Source organism: Denticeps clupeoides, chromosome 17 (assembly GCF_900700375.1).
Source record: "Denticeps clupeoides chromosome 17, fDenClu1.1, whole genome shotgun sequence".
Lineage (NCBI taxonomy): Eukaryota > Metazoa > Chordata > Actinopteri > Clupeiformes > Denticipitidae > Denticeps > Denticeps clupeoides.
Genome location: NC_041723.1, coordinates 17,391,008 through 17,403,749, shown reverse-complemented (window position 1 = coordinate 17,403,749; position 12,742 = coordinate 17,391,008). Strand labels below are relative to the sequence as shown.

Sequence of the window (12,742 nt, the reverse complement as noted above, 5' to 3'; positions counted from 1 at the left end):
ATATTGCAACTGTGCTTCTTACTTGCTTATCTGAAGACTTTATGGTTTATTCACTGAGCAAATAAATTTTTGTATAGGTTTTTGGTTGTCAGGTGGGTTGTGGGGGAGGTAATCCTTTTGCAAATAGCAATGTTTCAGTCTTGAGTTTGAGATATGGTGGCAGGAGTTACGCCACTGGCCTTGAGAGAGGCATCACTTTTCAAAACATGAGAGCTACATGCATTAGATGGCTTTATTCTGTTATTTCCAATGGGTTGATTGCGCTTTAAGGTTTTTGTTTTAGTTTGCAGAAAGAATAAACTAAAGCTGAAGCTCTGTGAAGTAATAATAGTAATTTCCTCTTTTTGGCAAAAATAGGGCTATTGTCTTCTGTGTGCAAGAACCATCATTTGGACCACTTTCTCTTTTTTGGACAATTCAGGTGTGCCATTGTCTATTTGACACTTGTCCAAAGTGAAACAGAAGACTTCCGAAGCACTCACCATTGCACCCCAGCCATATGTGATTGTGTGCTATTGTCTCAATAATCCCCTTCTCAGCACTCCACACCAGTCGCAGGGATTAGACATTTCAGTACAAGCTATCAGGGAGATAGTAGCGACAGTGCAGTGGCCGGACTGATAAATGAGTACAGCATGAGAAGAATAGTTTAATTCACATATCCGGCCCTCCAGCAAACTGACAAGGCCAATTATGATGGGAAAGATGGAAGTGAATCTACTAGTCCCTTTCAGTACAGAGTAAATGAATATACTGGCACCAACGATCGTGTAAAGTAGTGCTATTGCAGGATTTCTAATTTATTGCATTTATTGAACTAGGAATACTTTAGGAATACTAGGAATGCTTTTCGGTGTTTGTTGTGTCTAATGTGATATTAAGAATGACACCTTCATGATTGCATTCACAGTCAAATTAGAGGCATAAAGCATTTACTTAATTAAAAGATTGTTTTCTATGAGTAAATTAATCTTTAAATCTTTAAACCGACCCAATCTGCTTACTATTTGAACACAAAATTACAGACATTTTTCAGCTCATTAAACCTTCAGCCAAAGTGTATTCTCTAGTTACTTATTATTTAATTACTTTCGTGCTTCTTTAACGACCTGTTAAGAATCCTTGTGTTACCAGCTCCAGAAGACCATGCTATTTAGGTGGTAGGAAAAGGCCTTATATTATGTAGGCCCGATGTTTTTCTTTGTGTGTGTATGTTTAATCATGGAGAATTGCTGACACTAGCATTGCAATGAGATAACCATATAGCTTCTATTAAAGAGTTAGCAACAGCTATTTTAAATTTACAAAAATGTCTAAATGATTCTGGTGGCAACTACACCTTTGTACAGCAGCCATTTGTTATCATGGCTAAGTGGCATGGCACTTTATTATTTTTAAAAATTGTTTACCTTTAAACTAAGCTGTAATTTATGCTATAATGCTATGTCAATGCTAAAATATTAGGTGTGACATATTATTTCAAAATTTAAAGTTTAGCCTTTTTTTAGTATAATTAAAACAATCACTACAACAATCCAGTACTTGGTTTTGTCAACCGATATTGTGTTATCTGTCTGTAATATGCTGAATGTACACATTTTCAGATGTTTTGATGCAAAAACACAAGTTTTATATTTGAGTCATAAAAAAAAATACAGTTTTTGAAAACAAACCTTTTTCTTTCTTTTTTTTTATTTCAGGTTTGTCAAGCAAGTTGTGAACAGTGGGAATGTGGCCTAAGGAGAGAAAGTCCCCGTCTCACCCTTATCTACAGTGCTTCTGTTACTGAACAGGTCCCTATCCCAGTCCACAGGCAAGCTGTAACTGTCTGTAAGTATGATGGAATTCTTACAATGAAGCAGACATTTGGGCTGGATAGCGGTTCAAAAGGGCACTCGCTGTTCTTTAACCTTGTAAAATTGCATTTTGGTTCTCTGCCTGAAAGGCCTGTCAGATGGGAACGTAGTGAAATAGGAATCCCCATGGGGAGTCTGGGATAGCTGTGCCCTCTAAGCAAATGAATGCTAATAAAGTGAGATCAGAGATGTCAGATGATATAATTGTATTGGAATACTGATCTTTTTTGGGGGGGTAATGCATTGTAGTGTGTTTATCTGAAGGCATGGGTCGCAGAGATTTGCATCTTGGACATGCATGCCTAGAGGGCTAAAATGGCATGACTATATGGAAAGCAGACCCCAGTGTACTATTCAGTCATATCACCAGTTTATGATAAATCAATTTCAAGGACAGTACAAGGAATTAATGTGAAATATGATGTAGTGTCATACATACATACTGTTTTGGGGCAGTTGTGGACTAGTGGGTAAGGAACTGGACTCGTAATTGAAAGGCTGAAATCCCGAACCAAGGTGCCACGGAGGTCCCATTCATAAAGGTAGCGTCCCCACACACTGCTCCCTGGGTGCCTTTCTTGGCAGCCCATTGCTCACCAATGTGATGGGTTAAATACAGAGGACACAATAACAAAACCAATATTTTTATATATGAAATATTATTCATAAATATGCATTGATTAAATGAAACATATTTGCTAAATACTTTCTGTAGCATAATATGTTTTTTCACAAATTTTGGACAAGAAACATCACAAGTATACCACATTTTTTGCCGATGTGACTGTAGACAGCAAAAGACATAACTCAGGATGACCAGGAAAACACCCATAGATGCATCCAATCTGAGGAATCCTAAGTACCTCCCAGGAAACCAATTTTCTTGCTGGGTTTTATGTTTGTGTGCCTCCATCATGCCTGCTGGAACTATTTGGAGGCACTGTGCCCATCACTCATTGCTGCTGTGTTGAAAAGAAACCAATGTGCAGTAAAAGTGACAGACTGCATTCAGCATGCTTGAAAAAACACCACAAAATGTGTGAAGCTTAGAATTTAGTACTTCATTTGCTGATCTGTACAAGATGCTAGGGTGACTCCTAGGGGTATAAAAGCATCATAGTTAGTTGATGTGCAATGTCTGATTGAGTTGTTTAAATGTTGAGTTATTTAAACCTGCTAACAAATGTCTTAAATGGCATTTGTTAGCAGGTTTAGATAAGTAAGCTCGTATACCAGAATTTGGGGGTAACAGTTATATGACTACATGCTGTTTTATTATTAGTTTTTTCATTTATTATTAAGCTGTGACATTTTTGCATGTTACAATAGCAAAATCTGGTAACCTTTATTTAATTGTGTATCAGGGCAGCCTCTATTTAGTTTGGCCATTTTGTGAAAACGAAAGGTCATAATGATGTGAACTCATTTGCTTGACTGTGCACAGGCCTGAAATGAGAGCCAAACGTGTCAAATTAAACCATTGAAATGTGTTAATTGAAACTCATTTCCAACTGTAGTAAAGGGCAAGCATTTCAAGCATGGATTATTATTACAATTTGGGTTCTGGTTTCAGGTTAAAGTACTATAAAGTAAAACATTTTTGACAATGGCCCTCACATAAAAGACTCTTCCTCTTCTTTAAATATCACCAAATGTTGATAAAATCAGAGGGGAAAGATTTGGGCTCTATGGATAGTGCAAACATTTGGCACAATCATTTAGTAGAATCACTGTGATTCTGTCCAATCGTTTCGTGCCACTGTAGGTATAAGAAAAATACATGGGAATCATATGCAAGCATCAAACCAATACACAAAAATGAATTGTTCAATTTTATAGTGCAACTTGTAACAAGATGAATTAGTATGTGAAGAAAAATTAGACTAGTCTGAGTTGACTGGGTTTTTATAATGACAAGTGCAATTCTGTTGAATGCAGGTCACAGATGCCTGAGTGCAAAAGGCAATGCAAACATGCTTATTTATTTAAATGGGTGCATTTATAGGTTTTATATAGACAATAAAAACATTTTATGCACCATAAGGGCATATTAGCAAGAAGTTACATGATATACAGCACAGGCCAAAAGTTTGGACACACCCTCACATTCAATGTGTTTTCCTTATTTTCATGACCAATTACATTGGTAGATTCTCACTGAAGGCAAAACTATAAATGAACACATGTGGAGTTATGTATATATATATATTAGAAACACTTAGTAAAGCATAATGATTGTAAATGTCCAACTTCAGTTCACTGGCTTTCAAAGTGGGTTAAAGGAACCCGCAGGGCCCAGAAAGTGTTGCAAGGGGCTTCTTCCCCTCCCCAATTACATATCATACATAATTTATCATAAGGGGGGAATCTTCTTTCACAGTTAGGGGTCCTTTGCAGTTAAAAAAAAAGGGGAGAGAAAAAATGGTGCTTTAACTAACCTGTGCTTTAGTCTTTTTATTTAGTTATTTTTGTACACTTTTTGGAAAAAGACCACTGACTTTCCAGCCATTAGGTTTGTATTTTAACTGGGTAAATATTCTGATTGACAATATTATTATGTGTTTATTTAAATGCAAACCAAAGAAATGTGATATAAGTAGCCCATTTTATTTGGTGTGATGTGGTTTCTGCTAGTTTACAGTCTTAGGTCAGTCCTGTATTAGCAACTTCATGTTGCACAAGTGCAGGACTCCCTGTGAAGAAGATGCAGCTAGTGGATTTACAGTGGATGACAGGAAGGATTAGTGAATTTTGAGAATTCAGTGAGGATATCGGGTAAGCTTCCGGAGAGAGTGAGGATGAAGAATGTGATGGAGACAGTAACGTCTGAACACACATGGATTTTGGGGTGTATGGAAATCACAGTTCCATTTAAGTAATAAATAAGAGATAGAAATAGGATTGAATTACATAATGTCTGTTTTCCAAATGAACAAATGTGAATATGAGTGCCATTAACCAATTTTTGATGAGTTTAAAGGCAAGTCACATAGTGCCTCCATAGACACAGCCTGTCAGTATCGATTAATATCGTTTGCCTGATTCATTCTTCCATGTCTGGAGTGGATCAACCACTGAGGCAGAATGAAAATGAATTTGTATGCATTTTGGGCAGCCAATATGGATTTTGCACAGACACCCAGCATGACTGGTTCAAGCTGTTTAGATACATCTGCTGAAGCCAGGTTCTTTGAGCATTTGCACTGCTAATGAAAATGTAGAACTGAAAAAATGATGTGAACTGGCCCATTTTCTTCTATATGAACTAAACATTTATTTTTTTATGTGTGAACTGGCACACACCTGATCAGACAAGCAAAACGAATTGTGAGACAGATGTTGGAAGATTTTTTTTTTTTTTGCATTACTAGGATGGTAATAGCCTAGTGGGTAAGACACTTGCCTATGAACCAGACAACCACAAAATCACAAACCCCTCTAGCATTGTGTCCATGAGAAAGACACTGTCCCAATAACTTCTAATAGTAAGGTGTGTGTTAAATGCTGTAAATAATATAAAAGTTGACCATTTTGGAAGTTTGATGTTACATCCCTGGACTTTTGCTCCCAAATGTCCTGTGGCTGGCTGTGTTTCTGTGTCTCTGTCTCTTTTAGGTTTACTTTGTGGGAGGAATTGAAGCATACCAGCTGAAGGGTCACTATGGCTGACTATGGGTCACCACCGCCTATATAAAGAGGTGTTTGACCCTTACTCTTTCGGGAGGTCCCCAAAGAGCCCCATTGGGGATCTCATTCGTGTGCATTGTTACTTTGTGTGATAGACCCCTTGTTGCCCATGCTAGCCTGTTTGCTTTTTGTTTGTTGATGTGCCCTTCTTTTGGAACTTAAGAACGTAAGATCGGTGAGGAGGAATTCAAGGTGTTATTTTAACAGAAATGAAATTTATGAGCTGCTGCTGACACAGTCTCAGAATTTCTGAGACTGTGTAATTGTTGTAATCTTTCAGGAAAGACAGTGGCATACATTGTCTGAGGGAAAGGGCTAACATTGATTTTTAGAAGTGAAAAGTGACCATGTGTCTGAAAAAAGAATTTGCTCTAATCTTTGCTTTGCAGCAGAGAGCAGGATGGAGGGTCAGTGTCTCTTTGTAGAAGGGACACATTTCGATGCTGTGCCAGGGGCTCCAGTGGAGGATAAGCCCACACACCGAAATAAACATGCACTTGGATTGGATTGGATCCCGTTGCCCAGCAGGTTCTTGTGTTGTCTTGACGGGGTGGCATTGCATTGGCTTTAACCTTGAAAGCTTTCTGGGCAACTGTCACAGAAGCAAGCCTGTCGGTCACACAACCACAACTCCTCCGTGCAGAGATTCCGTCGCTAACTGCTGCAGACTCTGTGCTGGACTGTCGGGGTGGGAAGTGAATATGATGCCTGAGCTATGCCTGTGACGAGGCCATGAAGCCCAGCAGGGTTGTCTCTGCTGCCATCTCATTCCTTTGTGCACTGTTTTTTCATGCCAGATCCTCAAATGAAAGGCATCACTGTGGCTCTTAGTGCTCCTCTTAATGGACTCATTCGTTTCCTGTGCATGTGGCTAATAAAGAAGAGAATGTAAATTGAAGGAATTCATTATTGGTCCACAGCACCAAGCTGTGAGTCTTCTTTAAATTTAGTATGGTGGAACCCGCTAACAAATTAATAAAATCATTAAAAGATGTGTGTATATATACATAATTCATAATGTGAACCACTGCTGTATTTGATAAGAAGCTACAAGCTCTAAGTTTTTGTTCAGACAGCCAAGGCCAGTCTAGATGTTAGGGGAGGTTAGGGGAGTCAGTTCAGTTGTCTTGTGGAATTACAACCATGTTGTGTGAAAAGAAAACAGCACAGATCAATTGAGTACATTCAAGAAGTCCCAAAGGCATGAACTAGGGCAGCAAATTACAAAGGGAATCGCACAATGATTAGTGACAACCATCACCTGGAAAAAAACATGGAAGTGTAGGGTGTGTGTGTGCGCATGTGTGTGTAAATGCACTTTGTTATTGCGTTAGAGTGATGCGTCTTTCTCTGTGTAACTAACATCCACATTTCTACTCCAGTGGCCAGCTTGCAGGTTTTAAAGAATGTACTTTTTCCTAAGAATAGTATAGTCTGTAGCATGCAGTAACAGAGTAAAATCAACATTAACAGTAACCAACTTCAACAAAAGACACTCAGAAATTACATGAACTTCTTACAGACCCTAAGCCACAACAGCTTACATGACAACTGCACAGGGCTCCAACCTCAAATAACAGCTTAAAGGTCCCCTTCTATGGAAACTTAACATTAATACGTCCCCCTAGCCTGTCTATGGTCCTGCATTGGCTGGAAAGGACCATTTGTATAAAGTGTGCTTTGGCAACTGTTTCGCCATTTAGAGAGCAGCCACTCAGATGGTCGGATCTGGAAGAAATGGGTTACCTCCCATTTCTCATGCTTTGTCTACCCAGAGAATTTATCTCCCCTCCTCTAAAAAAGTAACTCCACCGACCGCCACGGTTTGAAAACGTGCAAAGCATTGCAGTTGCTCGGTGATGTAAAGTGTAAGCACTCGAGACTCTGAAGAACCCATGGGTTCATTTCATTTTTTTCTGAAAAAACGAGACCCCCTTGCCTGTCTATGGTCTTGCAGTGGCTAGAAATGCTCACTCACTTCTACAGGCCGCTTTCCTCCTCGTCCCGTCTCGCTCCTCCTCATTATGATTTAAAGGGTGCGTCCTGGGGAAATCTTATTGTGTGACTGGATAAAAGACGCTGTAATTCTGCACCAAGGCTGAATTTTGGAAAGAGACTTGAGATACAGTATTAGAGGACCACTAAGGCTGATATAAAAGCAAAAAAAAATTTTATTATTCAAGATATTATATTCGTCACATGCATAGTTACAGCAGTAGAACATGCAGTGAAAGCCATCCTGAAGCACTCTGTTTTGACTGTGCATACTTACGTAATATTTGTAGAATTAAATAAAATAGAATAAAGGAGAAAATAAAATTGAATAAAAGAGGAATAAAGCTAGTAAAAAAAATGAAGCTAAAAAAACTATGCAAGCTATAACACAAGTAAAATATTATGTTCAGTGGGAACATACTACAGACATCATGGGTAGTAGATATGTAGGGGACTTTTAATTGTATTAAGCAAGTTTCAGTTTTACAAGTCAATTTTGCAAAAAAAAGCACATCATAATAAGAGTCTTGCTTGGGTTATAAAACACCATCAGAGGACAAGTGAAAGATGTTATGGACTAAAAAATTAAAATAAAAATGTAATTCATTTTTTTGAGTACAGCATGCTTTCTCCTCTGTTTGACATCTGTGGCTGTTTTGCTTAATCCGGGGTTGGTGACTTATACAGAGTCAGAGGCACCCTGAACCAAAGAGCTTGCACATCATTCTGCAGCACCATGCAGTTCCTTATGGTATGCACCTAGTTGGTCAGGGCTTCATGATAATGAACTAAAGTTCAAAGTATGTCAGAAATACTTCAGCTTTAAACCCCATTGAGCTGGTTTGGGATGAACTGGACAGAAGAGCGAAAGAGGAGGAATGGAAAGTGTGTGCATATATGTATTTGTTATGATCCGGACCGGCAGGGGTTACTCCGGATCCGGAGTTCGGACCGGAGTTTCATGTTCGTCTCGTGTAATGTTCCCTGATCGTGTTCACCTGTTGTATATTTATATAATTGTATAAAGCTATCCTGTTCGTGTCTGTTCGCGGTCAGGTCATTGTGTGGTGATGTTCCCTTGTCGTGTGCAGTCTGTATTAAACCCCTGTCATGTGAAGTCGTGCGTATGTGTCCTCCTTCATCGCCATGTCCATGTATTGGAAGGCTGAAGTTGAATCTTTGGCAATATCCCCCATTTCCTTCCTCTTTAACTAAACCAGTGCAAAGTCAATCCTTGTATGTAGAAAAAGTAAAAAACAAAAATCTAAAAATGTTTCTGTATTCTTTTTTTATGATTTTAAGTTTATCTTGCTAATTACCTGATACTTAAGAACAGGGTTCCTGATTGCTGCTGACTGGTGAATCCTCTCGTTCGATGAAAAAAGGGAATCAAGTAACATTTCCATTAAATCAAACCAATTAAGTTGTTTTAGACAGACACGGCTCCCTCTTAGTATAAAAGTAGTGAGGAAATCCTGTATTGTGCACCCCCTGCATAGGTTCGGAGGTCACCCTGTGGTGGAGCCAGACTCAGATGTTTAGTAGGTCAAAGGGATTTCATCATATTTCATAAATTTTAGGTTTTAATCATCCCTGGATTAGATAAGATTTCTCAAAGGATTAATGACCGAGTTTCCATCCACTTTGCTTAATTATAAGACCTTCAGACTGCCTTACTGACATGCCCTCCTAAAATAAACAAATAATGAAAACTGAATTCAGTGAATTGTGTAATAATATGAATACGTTGCAAAGCTTCTTCTTAGATTAAATCTATCTTTTTTTAAATAGAAAAATATATAAATGTTTTCAATTTAATTCAGAAGTGCTAAAAATTTACTTGAAGGAACAATTTTGCCCTTTATTGGCAACGTTGCATTTCTTCTTTTGGACCATTGTAAATACACATGAATAGACACATTTTTTCATATGGTGACATTAGCTAGCCCATTTGAGAAAAAGTTCCAGTAACTGAGGGTGAGATGGAAGTATAAAATCATCTGACACCATGATAGCATTTCAATGTCATTCCATTGTGTGTGTGTGTTTGTGAGAGAGTTTTTCTTTATCAAATCTTTTAAAAAATATTTTACTGTAAAATTTCTTGCTATCTTCCTCCTTTAGGAAAAGGAACATGGTTGAACTGACATGAACTGACTTTTGCAGAACATGTTTCATTTAGCAATCCATAAAAAAATAGTCTCATTTAGCCTAAAATAGCCACCCTGAATATAAAGTGGATTGAATATAGAGGCTTTAGTTTGGCATTGTTGAATGTCACCCAAATGGTGACTTCTTCAGCTCTGACATAATACGTGTAGCGATTGACAATGTTTAATTTATTTTTTATCAAGTAAATTTAAATTTGGAAGAGCCGGTATTGGTCATTCTGAATAGTTAAAACCTGATCGTTTCAATATATGCCAAAGCAACGTTGCCAGGTATGTCATTGTTTCATCTCACTCACACGGGGACACTTCACACACTACCACAACCATTAACACATACATGGGACTCTGAGTCACTCCGACTCAGGCTCCAACCAAGACCACTTGCGCAGTCGGCACCGGTGGCTGGAAATCACAGGGCAAAACGTGGCCACACCAGCACACCGACCAAATACCGTACACACACACACCAACCCAACATCGTACACACATGCACCTCCACACTCATCCTCGCTCACACCACGGACACACTGTGACAATGAAAGCACAACAAGACCGAACCCAGCACACTGGTGCCGGCATTCCTTTCATTGCCCTGGGATACTGAATGCTGGGGATCAGCATCGTTACAGCCATTACCACTTACCAACATTTAGAAAAATAATTTAATTCTTCATTATTCCTTTTCCAATAATGCCAGTGTACCAGTGCTCTGGGTTTTGGCATCGCACTGAACCACAAAGAACAAAGGGACATATGCTCAGTTGTTCTCGTCCTGTTTTGTAATGTTTCAAGATCACAGTCATAGTCTCAGTCTTGGGGGGAAGTCGGTGTGACTCCCTGTCTTGTGTTTTTTTTGGAATTTGTATGTAACAGTCTTCTGTTTTAGTTTCCAGGTGGTGGTGTGTGGAGTCCTCGTGTGAGAGTGCCTTTCCTGTCCCTCATTCCACTCAACCCTGTCCCAAAGCTGAGCCCTGGATGAGTGTTGGTGTGTGATTTTGAGTTGACATTTGAAGGTATAAATAAATGTGGATATAATCTGCACCTGGGGCCTGGCCTTCCTGTGTTGTGACAACGTAGACATTGATATAGTCATCTTCCAGTCATCTCCAGGTTATCTGTGCTTTCTTAACCCCTTTAGCAGCCCCGAGGGGGGGGGGCACAAAACCAATGTACTTACTGTAGTGAATGCAGCAGGAGGTGCTGTCTATGGTGCTGAATTCTTAGTTTTTAACTTTCTCTCTAGCTGTTATGTTATGTCATAAGCACATGTTTGGTAGTTTGGTTAGTGCTATAGATGAAAGCATTACAAATTGTGAGTCCTGTTCACAATTCACGCAGAAACTGAAATGAATCGTTACTTCACACAGGTGAAAAAAGACCAGCTTCCTCCTTCCCAAACAACTAATTACAACAGGTTTCTCTCTCCATTTAGCTCTGGTACAGATCATGAACATTTCTGAAAAGCCATCCTTCGTTATCAAACATATAATGAGACCTAAAAAATTATGCTCGTTCTGGTAATTCATTGGTTTCAATGTATACTCTTTAAAAAAAAGAAGTAAACTTATATTATGCATGAAATCAGTTTTGTCTTGGTCAATGCTTCCATATACAGAGGGTGTTGTTAAAAGCACAGTTTACTGGGACCAGCTAGCAATAATACTATTGTATTTCAAATATACAAACCGGATTCCAAAAAAGTTGGGACACTAAACAAATTGTGAATAAAATAAGAGGCTGGAAAAAGTAAATTTGAGCATAACAAAGAGCTGGAAGACCAATTAACACTAATTAGGTAAAAATAGCTTCTCAGAGTTGCAGTGTCTCTCAAAAGCCAAGATGGGTAGAGGATCACCAATTCCCACAATGTTGCGCCAAAAGATAGTGGAGCAATATCAGAAAGGTGTTACCCAGCGAAAAATTGCAAAGACTTTGCATCTATCATCGTCAATTGTGCATAACATCATCCAAAAATTCTGAGAATCTGGAACAATCTCTGCGTAAGGAACAACCAGGAACGCTACTGTAAAGGAAATCACAGAATGGGCTCAAGAATACTTCCAGAAACCATTGTCAGTGAACACAATCCACCGTGCCATCCGCCGTTGCCAGCTGAAACTCTACAGTACAAAGAAGAAGCCATTTCTAAGCAAGATCCACAAGCTCAGGCACTTTCACTGGGCCAGGGATCATTTAAAATGGAGTGTGGCAAAATAAAAGACTGTTCTGTGGTCTGACGAGTCACGAGTCAAAGTTCTTTTTGGAAAAGAACTTGTCATCCGGACCAAAGAGGACAAGGACAACCCAAGCTTTTATCAACGCTCAGTTCAGAAGCCTGCATCTCTGATGGTATGGGGTTGCTTGAGTGCGTGTGGCATGGGCAGCTTGTATGTCTGGAAAGGCACCATCAATGCAGAAAAATATATTCAGGTTCTAGAACAACAGATGCTCCCATCCAGATGTTATCTCTTTCAGGGAAGACCCTGCATTTTTCAACAAGATAATACCAGACCACATTCTGCATCAATTACAACATCATGGCTGCATAGGAGAAGGATCCGGGTACTGAAATGGCCAGTCTGCAGTCCAGATCTTTCACCTATAGAGAACATTTGGCGCATCATAAAGAGGAAGGTGCTACAAAAGAAGGCCCAAGACGATTGAACAGTTAGAGGCCTGTATTAGACAAGAATGGGAGAGCATTCCTATTTCTAAACTTGAGAAACTGGTCTCCTCGGTCCCCAGACGTCTGTTGAGTGTTTAAGAAGAAGGTGAGATGCCATACTTTTTTGGGATTTGTTGACACAATGAAATTCTGAATCAACATATTTTTCCCTTAAAATGATACATTTTCTCAGTTTAACAATTTGTTCCGTGATTTATGTACTATTCTGAATAAAATATTAGAAGTCGGTTTATATTTATAATATAGTATTATAAATATAGTGTTCTTAAGCTTTTAGTACAATTAGGAGGTTTCTGATACAGTGCATTCACTACAGAATTAGCAATGAACTATTCAAAAAATCTGAT

The 12,742-nt window shown here is 38.9% G+C and overlaps 1 protein-coding gene across 1 annotated transcript in view; it reads left to right on the top strand.

Annotated features, from left to right (window-relative positions):
- The window catches only part of lingo1a (leucine rich repeat and Ig domain containing 1a), an 85,339-nt gene that overhangs the window by 39,381 nt on the left and 33,216 nt on the right, over positions 1–12,742 (top strand). Inside the window, exon 2 of the mRNA XM_028959403.1 lies at positions 1,701–1,830. The gene's annotated coding sequence lies outside the window, so the exon portion shown is untranslated. The remainder of the gene's footprint in view (positions 1–1,700; positions 1,831–12,742) is intronic.